This window comes from Ambystoma mexicanum, chromosome 3q (assembly GCF_040938575.1).
Source record: "Ambystoma mexicanum isolate Mex_15411 chromosome 3q, UKY_AmexF1_1, whole genome shotgun sequence".
NCBI classification, from domain to species: Eukaryota; Metazoa; Chordata; class Amphibia; order Caudata; family Ambystomatidae; genus Ambystoma; species Ambystoma mexicanum.
This window is the reverse complement of record NC_090926.1, coordinates 578,509,262-578,523,387: the sequence shown is the minus strand read 5'-3', so window position 1 is coordinate 578,523,387 and position 14,126 is coordinate 578,509,262. Positions and strand designations below refer to the sequence as shown.

General features: G+C 46.2%; 1 protein-coding gene across 1 annotated transcript in view; it reads left to right on the top strand.

Annotated features, from left to right (window-relative positions):
* The window catches only part of SLC25A38 (solute carrier family 25 member 38), a 547,641-nt gene that overhangs the window by 486,962 nt on the left and 46,553 nt on the right, over positions 1 to 14,126 (top strand). The window lies entirely within an intron of this gene.

The following is a 14,126-nucleotide window of genomic DNA, read 5'->3' as shown; positions in this document are numbered from 1 at the left end:
CATGTGAAATATGTTACACTCATATATAGGGAGCAGTAATTTAAGGAGGTCCAAGATCGTCTGTCCCGCTCATAAAAAGGCATGTCCCATATGGAGTATATCTGGTCCTTCTCACAATCCCCCTTTTTCAGTTGAGGTCCTTTTCTGCTGTTACACATTATCTCATGCTAAACGAAGCATCCAGTGACCACATGTTTGATGTCCGGTGTTGGACGAAACGCTGGTTGGCAAGCACTGTAGAGTGATAAATCTAGTAATGTACGTTTCTTCCCAATTGGTGCTAGCCTCAGACAACAGCTCAAGAGATGCTTTCAATGGCATTCCATGAAATTAGCCAATTTCTTCAGCATGGGGTCTGGCATGGATTCACATGTTCATGAATATTCCCTGTCGTCAGGCTGGGAATCCTCTGTAAAAGAAAAAATGGTTTCACTGTTATTTTAAAATTGTATTTCTCCGGTTATATGCGATTTTACCGATGGACATTACAGAGTGGTACATTTCATCGCGGTCAAAACACTGATTTCTTCTAATTTATTTTTTTAAATATTTTTCTCCATTTTACCCCCTTACTCCACTACCCTTTATATATTTATTTAATGTATGCAGAGTTTTTCGGAGTTAGTCTGCGGTGAAATGTACCACTCTGTAATGTTTTAGATGAATTGACTAGGTACCTATTTCTCCTCTAAACCAATCACTGTCCTCTGGGTCATACTGCCCCATCTAATAACAGTCCTCTCCTTAAGCCCTGCCTCTGGCAGCCATCTTCAGATTGTTACTGCACGCTTCAGTGTTGGGGAGTCCTCAAGTTGCTCTCCGAGCTATTTTCCAGTTTTCAGATTTTTATCCAAAGTAGTTAAAGGCATGGTCCAGTAAAACATTTTATTGTCCCTACGGGTCGGCCATGTTTTTTTAAGCCTAAGTGGCTCGATTTTAGAAAACTTTCCTATGGACCTTACCCGAGTTTTCGTCCATTAAACGCACGCGAAAACAGCCACCAGGGAGCCGCCATTTTGTGATAATCCTATCACTTGCCGCATCGCCCTGGCTGACCTGCTTCTGCGGCACTAAATCAATTCCCCCGCCCCTGAGCCTGACATTATCAAAACATTCATATTCCCCGCCTCTCTCCGTGACGTTACTGTGCTGCGTAGGCAAATGCGCCCAGTCGTCTTCTACGCGACTCCACACAGAACCCGGAAACCTACACAGACCATCTCACAACACAGCGCGCCACAATTCGGAATATGAAACTGTACTTTAAAATCAAACAGCAACACGGTACATTTGGTAAAGTACATTTATTTGACATTAAATGTTTAGAGAATATTCAGCAATTGCCATATGAACTCCAAAAGCCATTTATTTTCTTTTATCTGTATCCGCAAATCCGTCTAAGTTTATATTGAGTCACGCGCTGTTCCTTTATGGTACACAGGGTGTTGGTTTTCGTTCAAAGAGGCACTTTTGTCGCACGTTGAACCGCAAGGCTGTTCCATCAAGTAGGCACTAGGCCAGCGTAAAGGTTGATATGTTGCTTCTAGCCACCAGTACAGCGTAAGGGCATGTGGGCCCTTGGCGATCGTCCCATAATATGGTTAACGTGCTCCAGTTGTTCACACGAAGCTGCAGGTGTCTATTGAAGAATCAGTCTGCCGGTGTCTCAAACCGATGACAGTAGCAGAACGGGATCAAATACCTGTTATGAAAACAAAAAAATGATTTTATTTATTACGGCCGATCAGAACCTATTTGCTTGCAAGGATAGTTCAATGGAGTATGTTCGGCTCTGAAATCAATGCGAAAAGTAACGAAATAAATCGAGGCCAACACACAATGAGAAACGACAGTCTACATGCGTGTGGGATGATATGATATATGATGTGGCATTTGTAACGCGCCTATACACAAGTGTTTCAAGGCGCGACGAGGCAGGGGGGAACAAGGGCAGACAGACAACGATCCTACTAGGCCAGGTGTCTTTCAGATCGCACAAGGGGAAGGGGAGAGGGGGGTAAAAGTGTTGTACATGGTTAGTAGAATACAAGATAAATAATAGGGCCAGCTGGTGGCAAAGTGCAAGGTAAATGCCGGGAGAAGGGGCTGAAGGATACAGAGACAGTCCCGTAGTGCAGGTAGGCAGTGAAGGGAAAAGTGGCTGGGCCAAGGACCGAGATCGGTGAGACCTGTGGACCTGCATGCCCATGTGCCCACTACGAACACGTTTTCCTAGCTCTTCATTCATTCATTTATTCATGCATCCATTCATTAATTCTTCATTGCGGTATAAAAGCCTCTAAAGATTTACTCACATTATATTTGAAATTTCCATTGTGTCTCTGCGTAATGCAGTCTGTAAATCCGACCGTGCTCTTGACAACGATTTTTCGTATACTGAACTAAAATGAAACTCGGTCTAGTTTCTGAATTTTCTGCCTTATCGTCTCTTACGTTATTGCGCACCCCCTTCAAATGAAGTTCTTTCGGCATGGTCCCTGTCTCAAGGTCAAAAAACAATAGACCGTTCTACTTCCAGTGCAACTTGTGGGCCTCTTCTGGGCGCGAGCTGAAAATCAAAGCCGCTGTCCTTCGCGTTCTTTATTTGCAACATCCCGTAGTAAAGGCATCTGTGAGAACTTGAAGTTTAGAATCCCTCTATGTAGTGCGCCACAATATGCAAATGCGAACTGGCTTCTCTCCCAAATGCCACGTCCCCCTTGGCGCGTTCTAAGGCCCCCAATTTTGTCCCCGTTGTCTGCGAGCTTTGAAGCTCCAAAGAATCATAACTATGGAGACATTTAATTTTTGGCGGAAGGTCAGGGAAAGTATAAAGTACCACAGGAGTTGAGTTAAAAGTGAGATTTATTGTTTGTTTGTTTGTTTTATTATTTGCAATACGCAAGCCTCCCCTCCGTTAACAGTGCGCAACAGTGCGCAGCATTTACATGAGATGAGACATGAGAAAAATATATACATACACATATATGAGGTGAATAGAGAGAATTCAAAGATGACACCCAGCTTGTTCGCCACCCATGATGGTGAAGGTAGGGGTTAGGGTTACAGGGACACTGTACAATAACATTTATTTACAAAAAGACAATCGTATTGCAATTATTTAAACCGGGATTTGTACTTCACAACCAGCTGTGCTTCTGGTGGACATGGCACAGTTGCAGTGTTCGGTGGCAATGGATCACTGCTCTGCACAGAAACGTCCAAAATTCCATATCTGTGCTTCTCTAACACAGCAACAATAAGGCCTTTCACAAAGTCGAACTGCATTTCATCATAGACTGGTTTGATCACCCATTGCTTACTTCGTTTTGAAAACACCTTAGTGTAGCGAGTCATCCTTACTTTACCCCTAGTCCTAGATTGTTCACGTCCGACACTACTGTTATGGGCCAAGACCGCTAGTAGAGTGCAATGTTTCATGCCCCGAAAGCTAAAATGCAAGCGCTTTGGCCTGTACTTTAGGCACATATTGTGGAACACCTCCAAATCTCCTGTGTGACAGAATTCTGTCAGTCCTCTCAAATCTCTTGATAGAGTTTTGTCGAAAACAATCTTCTCAATGGCTTTGTGTGTCGGTGAAGATGGAATCAACCACTTCTTCTTCCTTGCCTCCTCTGGGGACAAAGGGTCATGTTCACATTGGTGGAAATGTAGGTTTTCTGACCAGCGGTGAACGTTGCTACAGTGGTGCATCAGTGACCGCCATTTTTCAAGTATTATTTCCACTGACCCTTCACAAGTTTTTGAGCTCCACCAAAGATGTTTGGTGATAGACTGGGACCACTGCAAAATACTTTCAAAACCTTTTTTTTTTCCTGCAGCCGAGATTTTCTTACTGATTGATTTAGCAAGATGCCATACGTCAAATTGATGATTAATAAGCAGGAACTGCTCTCTCATTGTCTTGGCAATTGAAAAGTGTCTGTCCGTGGCTATGAGGTCGATGTGCATTCCCCTTGATTGTAGATATTCCACTGATTTTATAAATCCTAGTTTCTCCATGGCCACTGAGGATGTACATTGTGTTACCTGCACGACCACCAAACTCACAATTTTCTTACTATCCATGTCCTGAAAGTGGTAGGTGCAGTACTTGCCAGAAAATCCAGGACTGTCGCACTGTCCATCGCCGGCTAGCCTGAAATGTTTCCCTTCGAATGTACTTGCTAGAGACAATTGTTCAATTTTCCAAGCATCACTAATGGCCGGAAACAGATAATCACGTTGGTATATGTAGTACAGCAATTTAGAAATGGAATGGAGTCCCACAAACTGAAAGAAAGCCTCTAACTTTCTAAAACTGGAGCCACTAAAAAGTGATGCAGCTGCACACAATAGATTGCCTGCTGGCATTTTCCCCAGCATCGTTTGTGCAGACCATGAGAACCTATGATTAAATCGACAGGCAGCATTTATTTTGACGTTTCTGCCTTTCATTTGACGAGTTACATTAATCAATGGCTTCTAACATACTTTCCCTCTAACTGAATGCCCACATTTCAGCATACTTATAATTTCCATGAAACAACTGTCAAATACAATGCATTTGCTCTCTTTCATTAGACTGTCATCCTGCGTCAACGTTGTTTCGGCCTGTGACGTTGTGGAGATTTCAACACATTGGAAAGTAATATCGCTGCTATCAAGTTCTGATGCGTCTATGGATGCTGCGGCTGGTTAATTCTCTGTCATTTCGACATCTGCTACTTCAACATTGATGGGAGAACACAACAATGTCGACATGTTTTTGGGTGGCAATTTTTTGGCGGGTGTAGATTGTGTGTATTGATCTGCAACTACTTCAGAGCTATCTTCAATACATTCAATATCATCTTCTTGTGGTGGTGCGGTCGCACTGCAACAATGGTCCAATGCAACTTTGCTGTATTCTCCAAACACAGTTAATTCATGTTCTGGCCATTGGACATGAGCATCTCGAGCCTGAACACGCCTCGCCTCAATTAATAGTTCCTCCATAGTGTACATGGTCTGGCAAGCAACATCTCTCATTCGCTTCACTGTCTGTGGATGTATAGTTCTGACACCCACTGGTAACTAGAGGAGAGATTGGAAAAGGGATGTTCAGTTTAAACACAAGATAAAGTGTAGTCCAATTGACTGGAAAAAAACATAAAATAGTCACCAGCACAAACATTTTCTTAAAGGTATGAACTGTTTGTAACTAACCTTTTTTTGTTTTTTTTCTTTGCAACTTTTTTGACTCAACCTTCAACATCTGCACGCTGTAGCTCCGATTCGTTTCCGCATGTCCTCCCTTCCTCTTGTGCTGCAACAACTATATTTTCTGTATCCGCATAGACAGCACGGAATGAGGCTCCATCGTCTCCCTGAAACATAGTACTTTCATTACTATGTATCAAAATATTGTTAGCATAAAACACACGTGAGGACGAACACACAGGTACATCTCAATAGCCAAACACGATTTAAACATTGTGTGCACCAATCAAACGACAAGTATTCGACCTGTGATGATCTATTTCGATGGAACTGTCAGTATCCATACCTCTGGCTCTGCATGGACTGCCATGAATGGTTGTATTGGAGAGGAGGCATCAGCATCTCCCTGAAACACAGTACTTGCATTAGTATGGTTTTCAATATTGGAAACATAACACACACTTGGGGTCGACGGCACAGGTACATATAAAGAGATAACCACAAATGATGCATTGTCTAAAACAATCAAGGAAAATATAAATATGCAGATTTCATCGACTTATTTCTCCGATTCCTTTACATCTGCATCATCAAAATGGGATGTTGTGATTGTAGTAGAAGCTCCGGCGTCTCCCTGAAACACAGTACTTGCATTAGTATGGTTTTCAATATTGGAAACATAACACACACTTGGGGTCGAACACAAAGGTACATATAAAGAGATAACCACAAATGATGCATTGTCTAAAAGAATCAAGGAAAATCTAAATATGATCACATTTCATCGAGTTATTTCTCCGATTTATTTACATCTGTAGTGGACGCTCCGTCGTCTCCCTGAAACACAGCACTTGTGTTAATAGGGAAGAAAGTATAGCATATGGAATCACGTTATATGATCACGCATGATGGAGCTGTCAGTATCCATACCTCGTGCTGCTGAAGAATATCTATGGATGTTGCAAATGTAGTGCGCACTTCCGAAAGCTGTTGCGCCGATTCGTATACGCATGGTCCCGCTTCCATTTCCCCTGGAATTACTTGAATGTCAGGCTCCGCATCAAGTGCAGGGGTTGACGCTCCATCAACTGCCTGAAACATAGTACTTGCATTAGTTTGGATTACAATAGTGAAAACATAACACACACCTGGGGTCGACAGCACAGGTACATATCAACGGCTAACCACGAATGAAACATTGTGTAGAACAATCAAACGACAAGAATTCCAGCTCTGATGATGACGCTCGATGGAGCTGTCAGTATCCATACCTCCTGCTGGTGAAGAACATCTAGAAATGTTGTAGATGTGGCGGACGCTTCAGCATCTCCCTGAAAGGCAGTACTTGCATTAGTATGGATAACACTAATTATAACTGAAAACAAACACCAGTGGACGATAACTAAGGTGTATATCAATTGGAAAGCACTAACCAAACATTCGGTAAAATAATTACACGATAGAATAAAACTATTACTTGACATGCATAAAACAAGTCTGTAGCGGATTAGCCTAGTAAGATTACCTGATACGCGATAGAAGTGGTTGATAACTGCGACCACGTCAAGGATGTAGAATGTTCTTGCTTCAGACTCGAGGGATAGTCAAGAAGTTGTAAAGGTAAATTAATGATTGATAATGAAATGCCAATATTAAAAATAGCCATGTAAGGCGACAGAATACTTGAAAATGCTCAATACAGCACAGTTCCCTGTTCCCATATATATATATACATTTCGTTTGTGGGTTATGAAATCGAAAAAGAATATATTGATAAATGTCATTATTCAAAAAAGCTATACACTCATATCAATATCGAAATTATTACAAGGGATAGAACACCTACAATATCAATTAATCCATTCAGCTACCTACACACTACTGCAAGGCCTAAAGCTAAATCCGGACACTTGACTCACCAGTGGCAGAATGTGGACGAATAGAGTGGGAATAGTGTTTGCGAGCAATTTCTGTGTCGTTTGCCGTTTATTCTTCTTTGTTACCCAGGATGTGGTGTACATGTCCAAGGAAAAGTGCCGGCTGCAGATGCGGTATCGATCACCCCTCTTGTCCTGTAAGACTTGTTGGACTCTACTTTCCAGCTCATCCAGTGGATATCCGCAATGTCTGACCCATTCTCTTATTCGATCAACAGTTTTCGGGAATACATGCATTGTAGTGCCTTCAGATTTCGCATAGGTCTTCGAAGGGCAACCGCTAATCGAACAGGCAGGCATTGTTGATAAATCTGAAAAGTACATATCGACATTATTATACAATCTTCATGAATAAAGATTTGATACAAAAGTAAATGAATCATACAATGATCAATGCAAGGTTTGTTTTGGCCGCAGGAACTATACCAGTTCATTATGTGCGGCTTAGTATTTGCATAAATTGCAGATATGTATAATTGATGTGACTGAAATCTGAACATGTGACTCATCCCTTGGATGTTCTGTCTTGCACGAGAAGGAAACATGCTTACATTATAGACTGGACACCCGAAGGATGCAATTCGATGACCATAGACAAAGATGAAAATAAATAGATCTATTGATAGCATAGCAATGGAAACTCAAGTCAATAGCAATGAGACCAATGAACATAGCACTATTGTGTACTCTACTCGCAAATAGATAGAAATTTAAAAATCTGCTAAATATGACTAGGGTACATGGCCTTACCTTGACCAACAAACAGTTGGATTCAGCAAGCAGAGCAGTATGTTGCAGGAGAATAGGTGGGTGGCCACAGGTAGCACACTGATGGGTTTGCTCTAAGCGGTCACAGAAGTTCACGGATAGCACGGCGACGAGCAGATTAGCGTAGATCTCAGTGGTTGCCAGGTAGCACGTTCAGGAGTTGACTTGCAAAGCACAAAGATGTTCTCATGAGACATATCAAGTGGTTTATAAAGTATTAGAAACAGGGGTGTGTTTGTGAGACACAGGGTCTGAGGAGGCCATGTGACCGATGGCCCCTTGGCGTGGGATACCTTTTGAAGTGTACATGTAGTTTGGCACCTTGGCCTTTCGCGCCCCTGACAGCGCTCATCCCCGGATGCGAACCGCCTTTGATAGAGGGGGTGGGATGGATGGGCCTGGGGCGTGCAGATAAGGCACAGGAAGACTGCTGAATGGAGACACACTTGTGCCTACACCATGATGTAAGGCCTGGTGTCAGTGAAAACAGAGAGGCGTACTGCCGGAGCAGAGCCCTGCAGGCCCTCTGCTGCTCTGTTGTCAGATCGGGAGAGAGTTGTACTCCCTCCACTGAGCCATCCTGAGGGTTGCTATGTAGCAAATCACAAAGGGGCTCACTCTCATCCTCTTCTTGCCCTGAAGCTAGCAAGAGACATGAGAATTCGGCCCGCCTGTGGAAAGGCTTGAGCCTGTTAACATGGAATATCTGAGGGGTTACCCCAGAGGCTCCCATGTCAACCAGATAATTGACTTCGCCCATCTTGGAGAGGATCCTGAAGGGTCCAGTCATTTATCCGCCAAAGCCCGAGGCTTGGTAGGCTCCATCACGAGAACCTCCTGTCCCGGAGTCCAATCCACTTGCGATGCTTTAAGGTCGTGCCAGTATTTATTCAATTCCTGGCTGGTCTTAAGATCTGCTGTTGCTTGACCCAACATCTGTGTCATCCTCTGTCTGAGGCCTAACACATAGTCCCCCACTTGCTTGGCGGGACCTGGAGGGGTGGCCTCCCAACGTTCTCGGATCAAGGCGAGGGGCCCCCTCACGGGATGTCCAAAGAGCAACTCAAAGGGGCTGAAACCAACACCCTCTCGAGGTAACTCTCTGTAAGCAAACAGCAGGCATGGCAGGAGAAGATCCCACTTCTTCCTGAAGGGCTCTTCCAAAGCGCCTAACATGCCCTTGAGAGTTTTGGTAAATCTCTCTACCAAACCGTTTGTCTGGGGGTGGTAAGAGATGGAGAATTTGTAAGTTACTCCGCATTCTTTCCACATGGTTTTCATATAACTTGACATGAAGTTGGATCCTCTATCCGAGACAACCTCCTTAGGGAATCCAACACGGGTGAAAATGCCCAGGAGAGCCCTGGCAACCACCTTCGCCGTAACCGTCTGAAGGGGTATAGCCTCAGGATACCTGGTGGCATGATCTACCAAGACTAGGATGAGCCGATGTCCACCCGACGTGGGAGGGTCAAGGGGACCGACGATATCAAATTCCCACCCTCTCAAACGGTGTGCCAACCACTGGCAATGGTTGCAGTGGGGTGATGACTCTGCCTCCAGTCTTGCCAGACAACTGACAAGTTGGGCAGGTCCTGCAGTGGGACTCCACTTCTACTCCCATCCGAGGCCAGTAGAAATGGGCTGAGAGCCGCTGCTTCGTCTTCTTGGTCCCAAGATGACCAGCTAAGGGCACCTCATGCGCCAACTGCAGCAGGAAGGGCCTGTAAACCAGGGGTACCACCAACCTCTTGAGGGCACCAGGTTCAGGCCTAGTGGGCTCGCTAACAAGGAGCTCACCCTACCAATAAATCCGTAATGTCCTAGGCACTTCTCCTTGTGCCTGGGACAGGGCCTGTGTCCTCAGACCCTGGAGAGAGTGGCACTCTCTCTGTCCCTTACAGAAGTCCGCCCGGGAGGGTCCCCCTTCAGCCAACAAGCATTGAAGGTCGGGATGATCCTCTGGGTTAAGAGCCCCGCCCACAGGAAATTCTTCTGGCTCGTCTCCCACAGGAGTCGAGACGGGAATCACCACTGGACCCAGCCCATCCGGAGCATGCATCCCAATGGGTGCTGTCGGAACAGCGGGACGAGCAGAGGCTCCCTCCACAGGGGCGGCCTTCTTACTCCTCCTTTTCTTTCGTGTCTTGGGTTTCTCCATCGGCAAGGGTACCGGGCTCGCAGCTGGACCCTCTGTGACCTGCGATCGGGTGACTGCCACAGCAGCCATGGGTAGACCATCCGTGATCATCCCCAATTCGACCAAAATCGTTTCCCAACAAAATGTTCGCAGGCACGTTGTCCTGAACCAGGACTGGAAGCTTTGCTGTCTTGTCTCCAATCGTAATGTTGACTAAGGCTACAGGTGATAATTTGGGAGGCCTACCATCTAACCTGGTGCGTCTCAGAGTAGCACCTACATAGTCCTCTGGCTTGAGCATGGTCCTGTCCACCACTGTCATGCTTGCCCCAGTGTCTATCAAACCAGTAGAAGGCTGGCCATTCAAGAGGACACTTCTCAAAAACCTACGAGTGTTTTGTGGGATAGTCGCCAGTACTTATGCGTACTGGTCCCAGGCCCCAAGGGATACTAAGGAAATCTCTACGGGAGCACCGAAGGTGATCCCAATAGAGGAGGGGAGGACTGTGGCCTCCACCTCAGGTACGGAGTAGGGGTAGGTCAGGCTGGCAGCGTGGAGTCCAAGTGCCTTACCCTTACACTTACACTTAGGGTCACCCCTTCGGTGGTCCAGAGCCCCACAATCCCAACAAGTGCCAGGAGTGCGGGGTACTGTACTGGAGCCACTGGGACCCTGCTTTGCAGCAGGCGGACCACTACTCTTACTCCCACCCACAACAGACTTATCCCCACTAGGTTTTTGGGTCTTCAGAGAGGAAGGTTTTGCTTTACCCGACTGTGACTGCTTTTGGGACTCCTCAGCTTTCTGAGAGGCCCCCTTTTCTTTGTCCTTGTCCTTCCCACTTAAGTCCTTAGGGGACACCCAGTGGGAGACCCACTTGTCAGCCAACCTAGCCAGTTTAAAGGGGTCCAAAATGTTCTGATCAGCAACATACTGACGCAGCTCTGGTGAACAGGATTCCAAGAAATGCTAAAAAAACAAGAGGTGAGACAATTCAACAAACGTTTTCACTTTGTAACCATCAATCCACCCCATCATGGTCATGTGCGCAGCACTCACCCAGTCAACCCAAGACACATTCTCTCGTTTCTTAAAATCCCTGAACCGTTTAAGATATTGGGTAGGCGTTTTGCCAAACTTGGCGATTAAGGCAGACTTCATGCACTGATATTAACCCCTTTCTTCCACACTCAGTTTCAGAATACAGTCATATCCAGTTTGAGGCACTCTGCTTAACAAACATTTAGCCCAATATCTCTTATCAACATCGTGAATTGCACAAGCCATTTCAAACGTTTCAATCCATTGGAGGATATCAGAACCCTCCGCAAACACACCAACAAAATCTTTCATGAACTTACTTTCTGGGGACCTGACACTGTCAACTGGTTTCGCTGAAGTCTCCACTCAAGCTTTCTCTAGCTGGATTCGCTGACATTCAGTGTCCTTGTCTTTGAGTTCAAGATCCCTATTTTTGAGTTCCACTTGCTGTGCCAACTCCTCTTTCTTAAGCTCAGCATCAATTTCCAACTTGTGATATTCTAAGGCCAACTTCATCCTTAATAACTCAAGTTTCAAGGAACTGCTGGGGTTTGGAACAGAGGCAGCAGGAAGGGTGGCATTCCCAGAATCAGATTCGGTGACAATCCCCGGGGTAGAGTCCTCATTGGATGTATCCCCCCCCCACCCACCCTTCCAGTTTCACAATCAATCTGGTAGTCCACCAGGGCAGCTATCAGCCCAGCCCTAGACTTATCCACAAAGTCTAATTCCCTGGCTTCACAAGCACTCTGGAAAGCCTCTAAGCTCATCTGAGTCAATTTACCATTTGCACTAGATTCCATTGCTTGTAATGTAGTTATCTTGTACCCGGCTAAACCTTAATTTGACAATGCGCAGATATCCTTCATAAGTGGCATGGTTATACACTGAGTCTTAAAACTATAAGTATCCCACTGCTGCCACCAGCTGTAAAGACCGGAGGGGGGGGGGGTCTGTACTTCCGCTCTCTATTTGGTAGAGGAGAGACAGAAACCCCTGCCAAGATTCTCTATTACGGTAGAAATGCACGCGCAATCAAGGCCTAGCTTCTCGGGAGGAAATGCGAGCTGGTTCTTAAGTACAGTGTAGTCCCCGAGCACCCACGAAGGAATGTCCACACACTGTATCGGTTAAAACACAGTCTTTATATAATTAATATTCAAGGTCATATACACGATCACGATAACTCACTTTGTACTCCAAAAATCAACAATGGTAAATATGTACAATTCTAAAGTGGTACCACTAACATTATTAGATCTCATTAAAGTGCATACGGTCAGAATGACACACAGATCAAAATAAAGAGGAAACCAGCAGTAGAGAGAGGAAGGAAAGCAAGCTGGTTGAGCAATTGGCAGAGTACTGGCCCCGTCTACCTGGACACAGTTCTGTGTGGAGATCCCCCCCCACCTGGGCAACCTGTAGAAGAAAGAAACAAGCCCAGTCCATATATTGTTCACACTAGACTTCCCAATAGTTCTGCAACCCCCCTCAAAGTACCTTGGCTTTGTAGCGTTCCTCGTCGGGGAAATAGACAACCCTTCTTGAGTGTCCTCCATTTCAGGCAGGAGTCGCGGGTCGTCGAACGTCCGACTGAGAACAGGTCGAGCTACGACGGTGAAGTGGCCGTGTCGTTCCTAGCGGTGCTCGTTGATGGGGAAGCGTAAACGTCCTGCCAGGAAGAGGCGTGCAGGGCACCTCGGTATCGATAGTTCTAGACTGCAAAGAGTTGAAGAACTGTGGCCCAGCAAGGGCGTCGATTCGTTGGTGTCTGTGGTCTTTGGGTGGCGGGAAACCCACTGGTGGATGCTCCTCGGAGCGTCGACAGTCAAGCCTTCTCCAGCAGGATACAGCAGCGACGTTGCGGACGAGAGCGTCCTTGGATCAATGAAGTTCTTAGGCAACGGGAGCATGTCGGCTCCAGTCGGCGACGGTGGTCGTCGACGGTGGCGGACAACAGTCCGGGCGCTTCTCTTTGGAGTTCCGCAGCAATCCCTGTATCGTGTCGGCAGCCTGTCGAAGGTCTGTCTACCAGGGAGGTTAGGCACAGATCCGCTGTGCACGATGGTCCCTCGTAGCTCGGGAAGAGGGCACCTTACCAGGTCCTCTCTGGGTCAGTTCTTGAAGCACAGCAGCTTTTAGATTGCGAAGGAGAGCAACAGCAATTCTTCTCGTCCAGCAGGGTTTCAAGATCAAGCTTCAGGTACTACAGTTACTCGTCATAGTTGACTTCAGCTTCTGAACACGATTCCTAGCAGTGAGAGGTCCCCAGATATACTGTTGATCTCCCATTCATTTCGCTGGGTCACACTCAAGCATCCAATCATGACTACAGTCATTCATGCAGGCAGGCAGCCAATCAGGCACACGGGGCATTCAGGCCATTCACTTCTCTCCAGACACTCACAACAAGTTATGTGTATTGGGACATTTACCGAGCCATTCAACACTCCAAGCTGCATTCATACCGGTTTCGGGCAGGGCTTTCTCAACCATTATGTCAACCACCAGATACTAGACAGCCACAACATAGAATGCATATTCGTCACACACTCCATTCACCCAGGTCCCACCCATAGGCGTACCCACAACATACGATCGTTAAGAAGGCTCCAGCCAGTCTGGTCTGCACTTCCCCATACTACCATATATGGAACTTCCACCCAACAGCCAGTCAGGGGGAAGGGACACAGGCAGGGCTTCCCGGGACTTCGGGAAGATCAAGGTAACAGGTGATGGAAGGCAAGAGGCCATGGGGGCCATTTTTGTCTCCACCTGGAATCTACCGACTCCAAATGACAGGGCCTGGGCATCCCAAAATGGAGGAAGCTCAGGGCACCAGGCATTTCAGCACGGAGCTGCCACCAGCCCGTACCCTGCTCTGTGGGTCACACAAAGGTGCCCAAAAACATACACTAGGGGCACAGGGTTGCACCCCTACCCCATGGGTGCCATAAGGGTATCCCATGGGTCTGTTCACCAAACCAAAAGAGAGAGCTGTACTGCCAGGAGTCCCACATGAACTCCTGCGTGG